This window comes from Bemisia tabaci, chromosome 1 (genome assembly GCF_918797505.1).
Source record: "Bemisia tabaci chromosome 1, PGI_BMITA_v3".
NCBI lineage: Eukaryota > Metazoa > Arthropoda > Insecta > Hemiptera > Aleyrodidae > Bemisia > Bemisia tabaci.
In genome coordinates, this window is record NC_092793.1 from 70,752,885 (window position 1) to 70,766,685 (window position 13,801).

A 13,801-nucleotide genomic window follows, 5' to 3' on the forward strand; every position below is an offset into this window, starting at 1 on the left:
CATCGTCTCTCTTTAAATTTTAATTTCCGTAAAGAATATTAGCGTATATGCTTGATAGAAACATTCCAAAATTTAATACATTATTTTTAAAAGAAAATATTGAGAAATCAATAATATCTCCATTGACGAAAACATATACGGCATAGACGTTACATAGCGGTAAATCCAAGCAGTTTTCAAAGCGAGGCATTCAGTTGAGGAAAACGGAAAAACATATAACCTGTTCTTATACGATGACATAAAACTTAACGTCCCTGAAGACAGCTCTTAGTGCAGTCGTTTGAATATTTTGTCTTAAATATTTTGAAATTAAAAACATAAACACGCATTACCGTGGCTCTAATTAAATAACGGAATCCAGTCCGGAGCCGGTATTTGCAAAGTGGTCAAACATATTTATAATGAATTTGAGTGTATCCCGAAAAGCGCATTCAAATGTGGGTCATGATTATGAGCGTCAATTGGACCGCGGCAACTTGTTATGGGCGGCAGTCTCGCAAAACACACCTGCCCATTGCTACTCCAGCGATGCCAATTTCGTGATTTCGACAAATTTCAGAGATGTAAATCAATGTGAGTGGAGATAACTGCTTACAAGAGTTCGGCAACATTCGTCCGTTCACCCTGGATTGGTCGATCAAAGTCAAGAGTGCTGACTGGTCAACTAGTTTTCCCGGTCGCTTCCAATGCCCTCAAGCCGGAAGAAAACCATTCGCGCGGCACGAAAAGGGAAAACTCAGTCGCATGACTCCCGATTGCTCATGAATCAGTGGCGTGGCGTGCTTTGCGATATATCGATTGATCTGCCATTTGAACCTATGAGAAAGAATCGATAAACAAGGCGTTCGCAGCGAACACCTTAATAATCGATTCTTTACCACAGCTTTATGTGAGGAAATATCGATAATCGATCGTCCACGCCACGCCACTGTCATGAATTCACCATTTTTGTAGCGAGTAAAGGAACCTCTAGATGCGCCTCAGGTCTGAGAACCTCATTAAATGTTTCGTCACACTGAGGAAAAAGATGTTTCATCTTTGAAATAGAGTCTCATTTTAATTTTGGCCACTATTTTTGTTAGAGGTAGAGGAAAAGGCCCTGACGGTGGAAAAAAGAAATCAAACGAGATAGCCATCGAACAACTCAGATGGATTATTTAATTTGGCTGATAGAACGCCCCGAAATTGTATAAATTAGTCAGAGAATAAAACATATTAAATTTGAGAAAAACACGGCCGAAGTTTACCGAATTATCGCCAGTCGCAGAGACGATTTATTTCAAATGTTTATGAAAATAAAAACTACGCCTTGATATTCTGGCCCAATTTTTTTAAGAGTGTTGGGATGATCACATCGATCACTGAAAATCAGAATGCTTGACCCGGATTCATTTCTCTGCTGTTCTGCAGTGTTTACGTTTTCACCTTATGGGCCACCTGACTTTATCTGCCTGTTTTCCCGTTTATAGTTTAAAAGGTTTGGATTGAACCAAGAGAAAAGAACAATTTTCCCCCCAAAAAATTAAGGTTTCCGACGCGATTGAATTTCTCTGCTTTTTTGACGCGTGAAAACGGTTGGAAGAATCCTCAAATGGCGTTTTAATCAAGGATCTAAATATTCTGATTAAGTTTTACGGAATCAATTTTACTTAGAGATCATACTTTTCAGCACGCTTTTTTTAAGGCATTGTTCGCTCTTTAAATCTTCAAGAAAACTTGAAACTGGTGCAGCCAATTAGAAGCGGCGACAATGGTCTAGCGATAATTTCCCAAAAAGAGTGCTCCGCAGGTGCCGTTGGCCCAAAAGAGTGATGATTGCCGTTGCGTGAGGCAGAGTCCACTTGGTGAATCTGAACTGCGTAGCCCCGCAGAAAGTGACTAAATCGAATTAATGGAATTTGGGTCACCGGTCTTGGCAAGGTCGTTCGTTGAGCCTCAATCCGCTTTTACTCTTACTTGTCTCTGTTTTGCCGGATCGCAACATTTCTCCTTCGGAATCGCAGAGGCAGACGGCATAAATATCCTTAAAAAGTCTTTGCTGTCTACAATTAAAATTGTTCCTCAGCACTTTGGAGACTGATTCGATTCGAACGATCAATCGGATTGATTTTGCAAAGAGGAACCAAGAGCATTGCAATGTTGCTTAAATTGTGCAACTTCTTTTGTCTTGGAAAAAAAACCTAATCATCTATAAACATTTTCTATTACTCATGTTTACTCATGTTTTCTTTTTCGCCCGTTTTGAAAAAAAGAAAAAGTGAGCATTACTATGCTGATACAAGCCGTTAAAGAAGGAAAAAGGCAAAATTTCTATTTTACGCGCTGCAAATTGTAAATTTAAGACAAAAATTGCCATGTAAATTCCATATATTTGCATGATTACAGTAGTTTAATTGCAAAGGGTGAAGTTGCACAATCTTAGGAACATAGCAATGCCCCTGGTTTCTTTTTGCAAAATGCAATCCAATTGGCTTACATTTTGCAATAAGTAAGGCACCACTAACTCGGTTATAGGACATTTCGTCAATGATTTTTTGTCCGCGCACCTGTTTTTTCCAGTAATTTACGTCCACACGTTTTTTCGGCACGGGAGTTTTGGTCCACATGCCAGTTGAGACCCAAAGTTAATTGGCCCACATGTAAATACATACGACGATTGCTCATGACGTTTTTGTATGAAAATGTAAAATGTGTTGGAAGAATGAGGGTTTGCTTGTTTTTTTGTTTTGTCTGTTTGGTCCAACGGAGAATAATATATAGTTGAGAGTTTTGGTAAAAATGGGGGAGCGTCAATTCCATGAGACAAAATTCACTAAAACTTTCTACAACTTTTTGGTGTAACAGGACTTAATTATCTTTCAAGAAATTCCCACCTTGCTATACCTGAACCGGATAAACCTCTATATTTGCCTCAGCTAAAGGCTCTTAGATTTTTCCTATGTGTACGATAAGTATTTATTTTGCGAGGAAAGATCTGTACTTTCAAAGGATGCCTGCCATTCTTAATACGTTCGTATAATACTGTGCAACACCTCTGTTGTGAAATAGGCGCCGCCGCAAGGCAGGCGGGCGGCCAGCGCGAAGCGCGCATTGGCGCCTACAAACCTAAGTGGATACTTCAAGCATTGTGCAATGCGTGGAGTATCCACTTAGGTTTGTAGGCGCCAGTGAGCCTCTCGCGCTGGCAGCACGCCGCTCCGCTCTCTTAGGCTTTAATATTTAGACTCGCATAGTCAGCGTTTTTTGACTCATGATTTTGACATGTTTGCACACTCTGCGTTGATTATTCTCATCTAAATTGATGGGAGAAAATATGTATCAATTTAGCAATGGAGAATAATAATATAATGTGTGTTTTTTAAATATTGGTGGTTCCGTGTCATATTTAATGATTTCCAAAGCACTTTAATTTTTTCTTTTACATTTTGTGCTTTTATTGTGCTGCAGCGAGGTGTACGCGCAACCAAACGCTCAAAATTTGACGTATTTGACTCTAAAAGATCGAAGTACAAATGGGTTAAAACTAAAGATTGCGTGCGTCTTGGTTTTTTCCCCTCTTTTATTTTATTAATTTTTGCAGTTTCTGTCGGCACAACTGCGGCTTATTGAGATTAATGTCGCTTGGAAAAGGTTTTACAAATATTTGCCACGTTTTAAAAGTATAAATGTTTTCAAAATGAAGTAATAATTCCGTAAAGAAAAAATTAAAAAAAATAAAAAAAAAAAGTACCCATACACATATAAGGTATATTGTACATCGAATATTTTAAGGATATAAATAAAACCAAATATTCACAAATGACAACTTAAAAAGATGATTCAAAAGGAGGAAGTAATACCATTTCATTTAGAAAATGAGCGACTATAACAATACCTCCTTCTCTCTCAATTTATCATTTTTATATTGTCAGTATAATTTTACATACCGACTAAAATATAACGCTTGAACCAAGTCACCGTTGCTTATTTTACGTAAACAACTGGACAAAAAAGGTGCGCAAACAAAAAATCGTTAACAAAATGTCCTGAAACCACTATCTCTGGCTCTCCCATAAAAGCACATATCTTCGTATGGAAACCAGCATGTATGAGAAATAGTGAATCCTCACTGCAAAATGTAATTCAATTTTTAATGTTTGGATTTTAGGACAATTCTTTAGAATTTTCGATCATCACATCTTGCTGTAATGCGTCAGGAGCCAAGCTTTTTTGCTTAGCCTCCCTTCTAAGAAATGAATGGTCTCTAGAGAATGGCATGAAGATTTTTGCTCATTGCTATGTGCTAATTACTGTTTTTGTATATTTAGCTTATTTTACCAACAAAAAAATTAGCAACTAAAAATTATTATGAAGTATTTTTCATACAACTGTATTAAGGCGAGGAACGACGAAAGTAACACGGCTAACTTTGTGCAATTTCAGGGTAAAATATTAGGTCACTGTTTTCTCCTTTTTCTTTATTTCTCTCTGTAGCGGAGGTGTCGCCAAACTTATTATTGATTTCCTTATTCTTTGTGACTTTCATTTCGATTAAAAGTAAAATGGGAAAGAAGAGGCAACATATGAATACAGGGTGGCCCAATGTTACACACGGTGGTCCAAAGTTAGCCTTTAATCTTCCACCAGGTTGGAATGTCGCACATCAAAATACCCGTTCTGCGGTTTCAAAATCAATTCATTGAGTTGCAGATCGTGGGTACCTGCTTCCCGACCATAAAACCCGTTACAAGGAACGTTTAAAAAAGCATATCGTGGCGTTCCCCATAACTCTTCCCCCCATTTCTCTGAAAGTTGCGAAAAGAGTGAAAAAGTCAATTGCACATCTGCTGGTGTGGCTCGGCGAGTTGCCTGGCTACATCAGCCTTGCCGAATGATGCAATATCAAAGCACGACCTGACATCTGACGTACTCATTTACCCATGCCGTTTGAACAGCGTTGTCACATCGTGCTGAGGATATTCTTTTACGCCTCGTGTTACTGAACGACTTGGCAACCTAGCAGTGAACAACGGCCTTAAAGCCGCAGACGATCCACCGATGCCGCGCGCTGAAAGGACCCAGTGCTACAACGTCAAGGTGAAAGGTCAAAAGTCAAACGTACTCGCCAATGCTATTGCTAATGAATTGCTCATCATCCTCTGAAAATTAATAATCTTTATATGAATCGCTCCAAGTCTTTCCGCGTGATAAGAGAACAATTTTTGTCAATGCAATCCAATCGAAGGTATGCCTCGTAGGATGTGAAAATCGAGGCGAGCAAATCGTTGCAGAATTTTGCGACATGAAGGACTCTTTAAATACTTTTGACTTTCCATACCTCGATGGTGAAACTACAGAAATGCGTGTCTCGATTTGTGGCGTTGCAGACTTCCTGTTATACTTTGCTTTCTACACGGAATACCATTGAACGTCATTTTTTGAAAAATTTGGTGAATTATTTTCTTCCTATGAAGAATGTTTCATGAAAACTTCAAGCCATGATGTTAGTTCTATGATGTTTGCTATATGGTCGGGAGGTCTCGGGTTCGCTTCCCGGCCAGGTGATCCGAGTTTGATGGTCTCAAACAACGGTTACCTGGGGCTGGCTTGATTCGGGACGGTCAAGCGCAGGATTATTCCTCGTGGGATATTTGAAGTGAAAAAAAAAAAAAAAAAAGTTTGGTCTCCTTTTGAAAATAAAGTAGAAGCGGAGATTTGTGTATATGATTACGGGATTGTGTATGATTTTGCTAGTACAAATGAGGGATACGATTTTTTCTAAATAGACACGGAAAAAACACAAGATTTTTGGATGATAATAAGTGTAAGGAGTTAAACTCAAAAATCGTGGTACTGCCCCAATTTGTTAGATGATATGGATTTGTGGTAGAACCCCAATTAATTGTGGTGGCACCCCAATTAATTATGTTACTAGCCCAAATGTTGCGGTGCTACCCCAACTTGAGTTTTGATACTGCCAAAATTAATTAGAAATGTTCATACCATTCAACATTTTAGGGTAGCACCACAATTTTAGAGGATAAATCCTAACACTTTTTCCCCCGTGGAATTTTTAGAGAGAGCGAGAAAAAAAATATTGCAATCTAGCGTGCAAAAGACCTCGTTGAATTCTGATCAAGAAAAGCGTGCTTGGAGATAGAATCAATGCTTCGACCAAGTCGAGGATTCTATTTAATCGTTAGCCTTGCGAGCGCCAGATCTCTGGCGGCCGATCGTGGGCTTTTTTTTAGGAACAACGGAGTCTCGGACATTTAAATGCGTCAAGTCTGTTAATTGCAAGTGAGCCGCACTGGAAACATTGAGGCCACGCCAGAGTAAATTATCTTACGCACAGCTTCCTTGCGTGCACGAAACAAGACGCAGGAAACCGCCATAGACCATAAATTGCGAAACGGCGCAGCGCGGTGAAGCACAAGCTCAAGACGTCCTACAGTGTATCGAATCAATAGGAGAGGTCGGACAAAATTTGAGACTTTAAACGCCTATAACTCCGTTTATACAAACTCCAGGGTTCCAAAATTGGGTTTTCCTGTAAAATTTTCTTCTAGGAGCACCCCCTTCAAATTTAAAATGTGACGAAATGAACAACAAAATTTGCAGTCTTAGTCACAAATTTCAAGTCCGACCTCTCAGATTAACTCGATTCACTGTGCGCCCGTCAACAGTCAACAGTCAACAGCCAACACTCATCGAGGCCGAGGAAGTCGGTGGTCACCACGGGTCACTGTTTTCCACCAGTGGGGCGTTTTTCCCGGTCGCCGGATCTGGTTCACTCCACGCTAAGCTCAAGATAAAAAATTTCACGATGAATTCTGCCATGCTAAGGAAGAACGCCATATGAGCCATCAGGCAACGTCAAATTTCCTTCGACAAATCACGAATTCTCAGGAAAATTTGTGAATATATCCTCTCCAATTTTTCACAGGATTTTATACGTGATTTGATCTGAAAATTTTGAAAATTTTAATGAAAATTATTCATAACTTTCCTCAAGAATATAATTATTTTCTGAGAGGAAATTTGGCAACATTTGAATGCTCATACGGCGTTTATACTTCGCGCGGCAGAATACGAGGATGGCTAAACTCGGAGATCGCGTATTATTCTACATTGAGTTTCGAAATCTCCGAGCCTGTTTTATCATTCTCGGTTATTTTCTCGTATTTAGGAGCTTTTTTCAAAACTCTCCGGCTGCTTTAGGTGAATTTTAGCTCTGCGACTATCCTTCCGACGTATTGATGTACAAACAACGTGGGCTGTAACACTAACGTTTTTTTAAGAGATAATAGATCCTGCTCGTCAAGTATTATCTCTTTTTTTTCGCAATGATTTTCCTAAGAGTCCTAGTTACGCTGATTATTACAGAAATCACTACTGCTCAGTGCTCATATGTATATTTACAGTCATTACGTGGTTTTTTTTCCCCCCTGAGAGAGAGAGAGAAACGGGACTACTTTTTCGCCTCAAAATGTTCAAAGAAATTCTTACTGCATGAAAAAAACTTGAAGACATTTTTGAAAAATTACGTAGATTAGTAAACAATTAACTTTGCAGACTCCCAGACTGAGATTTCAGCCATCATCAATATCCTTGCATTACCAAATGCATTAAGGCTGTTTTCAAGCACACCGAATGGTGCTGAACTTTGGGTCTCCGTTTCCGACAGGTAAGAGTGCTGAAGATTGAGATCAAGTTCCTCAGCTTACAGAGTTCTCGGGTAAATACACAGAAATGATACGTTTGATTAGTATTTCTCACGGTCAAATGGTTTTTAATAAGCTCCCACTGAACTTGGACTAGATTCACTAATACCAAGCCGTAAGCGAGAGAGTTATTCACTGTCTGTACATTTTATTGGTTTGTTGCGCAAGTTTCCCTTGTCCTTGTTATTCAAGCGGTATTTTTGCTCATCGACAATGTTGTAACTAATTGGATGTTAACATTTAAATAAAGCGTGTTTAGCGCATAAAATCGTGCGTATAACGCGATTGTCAACTTCAAATTTCATTTACTGACTAATTTGTTTTAAGCTCACCGCAGCCGTCATATCTAAGGAGTTTTGTTAGCTTGTGAAAGAAGATAGTTTTCTTCGAACTACTTTGTACCGCCATAAACTAGGTCAAACTCATAAACCGTTTTAGAGTTTGATAATTTCTGGTTATTTTATAATTACCCATCGTTCAGTCTTTAGACTTAATCATTGGTTAGTGAAATATTGATCATGATTGCTCCTTGTTGGCAGATTTTGAACAATTAATTATGGTGATTACTCATTTTAGCTATATCGTAATTTATTCATCCACTTTTTGAATTCAACTAAGGTAAGATTTGCATAGATTAGCTTTGCCGGTTGTTGTTCAAACCTGTGTTTGCATGCTATCTACTATGACCACGATATTGTTTGTTGGCTCTTTTGTATATCGACAAGAATGTGCGGATGAGCTAGCTGTCAATAGTATTTTGAATAATGTTTTTAATACTTACATTTTTTACTTTATACCATGTGGAAATTGGTTATTTTTTCGTATTTTTTTCAAAATTCTCTATAAATATATTGTCCTAAACGAAAATTCTGGGGAACAAAAATGGTCTGTGGCGTGTAGTTCTAATAGTGACATTGGATGTCGATACCACTATTCAACCTCATGGGAGCCCATTCGGCCTATCCTCTAATTTGAAGGCGTTTCGACTTGCGCGACTTGAACGTGAATCGTGATGGATTTGAATGACTTGAATGCTTTCGTATTTTTACGTCGGATGATTACAGGAACTCAATTCATCGTAAGCCCACAACCAAGCACTATGTTCTTTCTACCTGTTGTCTGCACTTGCTACCTTCTGAATAATTTTAGATATTCCGTTAAATCTACACCGAGAAAAAAACTTTGATTAATTACCTGATTAACAATGTTCAATATGAACTGTCAGTCAAAAGTACCTATACATGCATTCCGTCGATGCGACGTCTCTTATAACCCTCTAAGCACAAATAGCTTTTAAAATCGAACTTCGTATGTACTCAAATTAAAGAAAAAGAGACTAAAAAGTGAGTTTTTGGGCATTATCACATTATCACACACCTCTTCATACGGAGATATGAGATCGTCACTGTGTATGTTTTGCACCGCCCGCTGTTGTTAATTGGAGAAGTCTAATTGTCTTCTTCTGTATTATCTTCGAGACCGGCAAGAAAAAAACAGTTTTCTTTGGACATCGGTCTGATGTTGTAACATTTCTACTAAATGGTCTTCTTTTTTCCCATTGACGACCAAGGCTCGGCCCTCCTGTTTGTCAAGCTCTTAAATACCGAGGACATGCATCACTAATCAGTATAAAATATTCGTCAAAAATAAAAATAACAGCAATAGTAAGACATTTTATTATCTTCAGTGGAAAAAAAGTCAACCTTAAGTGCATCTCTTCACGGGGAAAGCAGTGTTAGGGGATAACCTCTAAAATTGTGGTATACTACCCCAGTTTTTTGGATGATATGGCCATTTTCCATGAATTGTGGTCGTACCGCAACTCAAGGTGGGGTTTCAATAAGTCAATATTTGGGTTAGTAACATGAGTCATTGGGGTACCACCACAATTAATCATCCAAAATCCCCGTGCTCCTGTTTTTCCGTTTTTAGCGATCGTCCAAGTAATCTTTTTCCAAGGGCCGTCCGTTCATACACATTTTCACTAACCTCTCCTCGTCTATCGTCGTCTATCTCCTCGTCTAGTGGACCAAATATATTTGGTCCACTAGACGATGCGTGGTAAAATGCTTGAAACATCGTTCCTCAAGTCCGATTTTTTTGGAATTTGCCATACAGTGAGGACATTAATTTGGAAAGGTTATCGTGCTCAGAAGGTCGAATTGAACATTGTTTGAAATGAATCAGTGAGAACGAAAACACACCAACTCGGTATCTCAAAAATGCTCTCTCTTCACTAAGGTCAGACAATTTTCATAGAGGTCATTGAAGTTACCGCATTTGTCCCGTATTTGTAAAGTTTCCTTAAATATTTAATTTTAGGCACAAAAAATCTTTTTCTTAGACCAACTTCTTCACCTAATTTGCAGTTTTGTGTGTGTCTTGATTATTTTCATTGTTTCGAGTTGTTGTCTTTTCGTAGTCACTGATCCAAATACTGACGAACTTTAAAGCGACTCTAGACCTCTTGGCTTTGCGCGCAGGGTCCTTTGCGCCAGCCGCGGGAGTGCGTCGAGGTCACGAGGTCGCCGGCGAAATGTCACCGAATCGACCTGGATTCCGACGCGACGAGGCTCAGGATCAATGGCAAGTCGGAGAGACCTCCGCGTCCAGGCCCAGGAAAGGAGTGCGCTAGGTGCGCGGCGCCTCAGCGATGAGATAACAGCCCCGGCCCGGCGCCCCTAACCGTGGTCCGCGGCGAGGCATCTCGATTCGATAATGAGTTGGTCATGAATGGGAGAGCGACGCGGCGGCCGTAGCCGCGAATCCGAATCCGGCACACGCTCATTACACTTTCTCCGGGCCGCGGATGAGTTTCAAGGCCGCTCACTCCTCTCTCCTCCCCTTTCTCCCGGTCAGGGAGGGGGGGGGGTGTTACAAAATAGTTCAAGATCAAGCCACTTGCGCTCGGGGATTATCTAACACAATTGTGTGATGCAATGCCACCACGCGGTGCCGCACAGTGGATCCAGTCAATCAAAGATGAAATTTTTGACTCCAACTGGCAATTTTGATGTTTGTTTCGTCACATTTAAATTTCAAGGGGTGTTTCTGAAAGAGAATTTTACGAGGAAACTAATGGAGCCACTTTTAGGAACCCGAACGTTCGTATGAACGGAGTTATGAGCGTTTAAAGTTCCCGAATTATGTCCGACCTCTCCTGTGGACTCGATCCACTGTGCGGCGGTGCCGATGCCCGAGAAAGTGTGCCGGGTGCCCGTCGCGATGCCACGATGCCGTCCTAAGTAAAAACGCTTTAAGAGAATTCCGACGTTATCAAATTTAATATCACATGACCTGAATTTTCTTAGAAATATAAGGATCTATTTCTTTCGATTTTTTAGAGCATTTCAATCTGAAGTATCTAAAAATTTCAAGGAAAAACAAGCAGAAAGCTCCAACGCATTCGCGTCGGAAAGCGGCTCTGGCGACGGTAGGTAGTTGTTACGCGTTTACGGTTTCCTTGGTAACCTTTGTTTGCTATCAGCTGATGTCGAGTAGTATGACTAGGAAGCTCCAACCACGGCATTCTTCGAAAAAAGCGCGAAAACTTATAGATTTGAATTTTCAAATTTTAAACGTAAAGTACATTTTTTCCAGTGCGAGATTAAAGCACAGACCCGTTTTGAATTATTGACAGTATCACCATGATTCCAAAAATACACTACACAACATAGCATTCGCTCACAGGAAAAAGATATCAATTAAAATAAAATCAGTCCCCCCTAAACAGCAGAAAATGGCGCCGATTCCCATCAACCAACACGCGGTCTCTCCAATGTAACATGGTCCGTTGATACTCCCCAACTGGGACCGTCCGGAATAGCAGCTCTAGTGCAAGCACCAGAGCCGCTAATATCGGTGACAATCTCAATTAAGGAATATTGTGCTGAGGGATATTTGGCGACGTGGGGCAGTGGATACGGCTTTGCAGGACGGCGCAGCGCCACCGGCTAAAAGGAGGCGTCGGATATTTCAGCTCGAATAAATACCGGTTTTACCACGACCAGAGGGGCCATCGGCGACCCACTGCAATTCCCCCGCACTGGCTGCCTGCATTTTTTGTCCCGGTCTCTACTTGGTAAATCGATTACTCGAGTGATGTCGTCAGTTTAGATGGAAACATACCTTTCAGGCGCACCTCCTCCACGACTTCAAAAAGGTCATTTTTTGCAATTTTTGGCCTTTCTACACCCCCCCCCCCCCCCGACCGGCCCGAAGATGTGTTTAACTTCTCGACTGGTGGTGAACCCTCTTCGAATAATGTTGGTCAACTTTGGTCTCTGAAAGATTCAGCTAAAGTGACAGATCTAATAAAACTGATCCGTGAGGTCCTAATGGAACTGAGGGCATAAGCGCGCTACGCTGAAGTTACAAAGGCCTCCAATTTTTTTCCTTTTTTCCTATTTTTTTTGAAAGCTGATCCATTGAAACAGTTTCCTTAAAGGTGGATGAGCACATCAATATAAGCGGATATGTCAACTTTCCTTTGAAACCGTAAAATGTTATTAATAACCTTTTACTAATCTACTCAAAACTATTTTGATTTTAAAATGTGAGACCCGTACATATCACAAAAAAATTTACAAACACAAACTGTGTTATTTTTGACTAAACGACATTAGAGAATAACTTGATACGTTGAAAGAGCCTATCATTAGACTGTCATTGCAACCGTAATTACACTTCATAAATGTGTTGAAGTCATTGATCTGCAACAGAAAGCCCTCTTTAATTTTTTTTACAGGTTGATGATATCTTTGGGCAGTGACGTAGCGTTCTTTGCGATATATCTATTGATCTGCCTTTAAACCTATGGAAAAAGATCGATAAACAGGGTGTTCGCAGCGAACACCTTAATAATCGATTCTTTACCATGGGTTTAAATGGGGAGATATCGATAATCGATCATTCACGCGTCGCCACTGCTTCGGAGAATCTCGGTGATTCAACATATCCATGGCTCAAGAATCTAAACCAAAATCACCAAATTCCTTCGACGGAAACAAAATTAGTGGAGGCTGCACGGTTAGTGCTCCTTCGAAGGTGTGTTAATGCGTCTGGATGTGGAGCCCGCGATAGGTGTTTCATCAGTACGGTATCGGGGAACAAAATCTGAACCAGATCGTACATGCCAAACTGAGATAATGGTTTAATTATCCATACTCACGCCTAACTAGGGTACTAGTCGCACTCACCTTTCAACGATGTTGCCAAAGCAGAGATAAAACTCAAAGCGTAACAGTGAATTCGTTTATTATTCCCGAATGTCCACGTGAAAGCCTTTGCAGAAGAGGACCAATTGACAATTTTCTAAGAAATTGTTTTCAAGCATAATAAAATTCAGAATTTTTGGTATAATAACCTGTTCTGGTAACTTTACCGCTTGGCGACGGTGGAAAGCTGCCCTAGAAGTGATACGCGGATACCCTGTGAGTGGGTATTGTGATAAATTTGCCAAGTGAGGCAATGGTTAACTAGAAAATAACGTCACATGTTCTTTTTTTCGAAATATTGCTCTGAAAATGATTCACAAAGCAGGGAATTTGGAAATCAACTCTTGAACACGAAACACAGATCAAGTGGAAGTCCACAGGTCCATTGGTAAAAAAAAATTACTGCGTTTTGAGATCGTTGAAGTTTTTTTTGCGTTAATCTGGCAACAAATGGGTGCATGAGCTTCGAACGTGCGTTGAGCACAAGTTCATTGCGCAAGTTTCTCTAATCAGAGTGCAAAAGAGCCACCGATTTCAGCCTTTACAAAACCGCCGTATGTTGAACGACTTTTGAAGCTTTACTCTCCCAATGGTGCTGATATATAGACTGAGTGATTTAAGTTGCATTGGGAATAAATTACTAATGCATACCAGAAAATGGGTACTAAAGGGGCACGGTCAATGAGAGAGCGAACTTGAGTAAATAAATGTTTGCAATTGACAGTGTTGTTATTTGCATAGCCTTTAATTTGAAGGCACTTTTTCTGAACTCCCATTTTTTCTTGATTTTAGCATTTCAGACGTACGGGATACATCGCCTTCCTTCTTTTACCGAGCAAGCACTCTCGACAAAACACGGAGGGTCGATTATGCGACGATCAT

General features: G+C 40.1%; 1 protein-coding gene across 4 annotated transcripts in view; it reads right to left on the reverse strand.

Moving 5' to 3' along the window:
- The window catches only part of LOC109033208 (very long chain fatty acid elongase 7), a 66,825-nt gene that overhangs the window by 12,141 nt on the left and 40,883 nt on the right, over nucleotides 1-13,801 (reverse strand). The gene's annotated exons all lie outside the window — the stretch shown is intronic.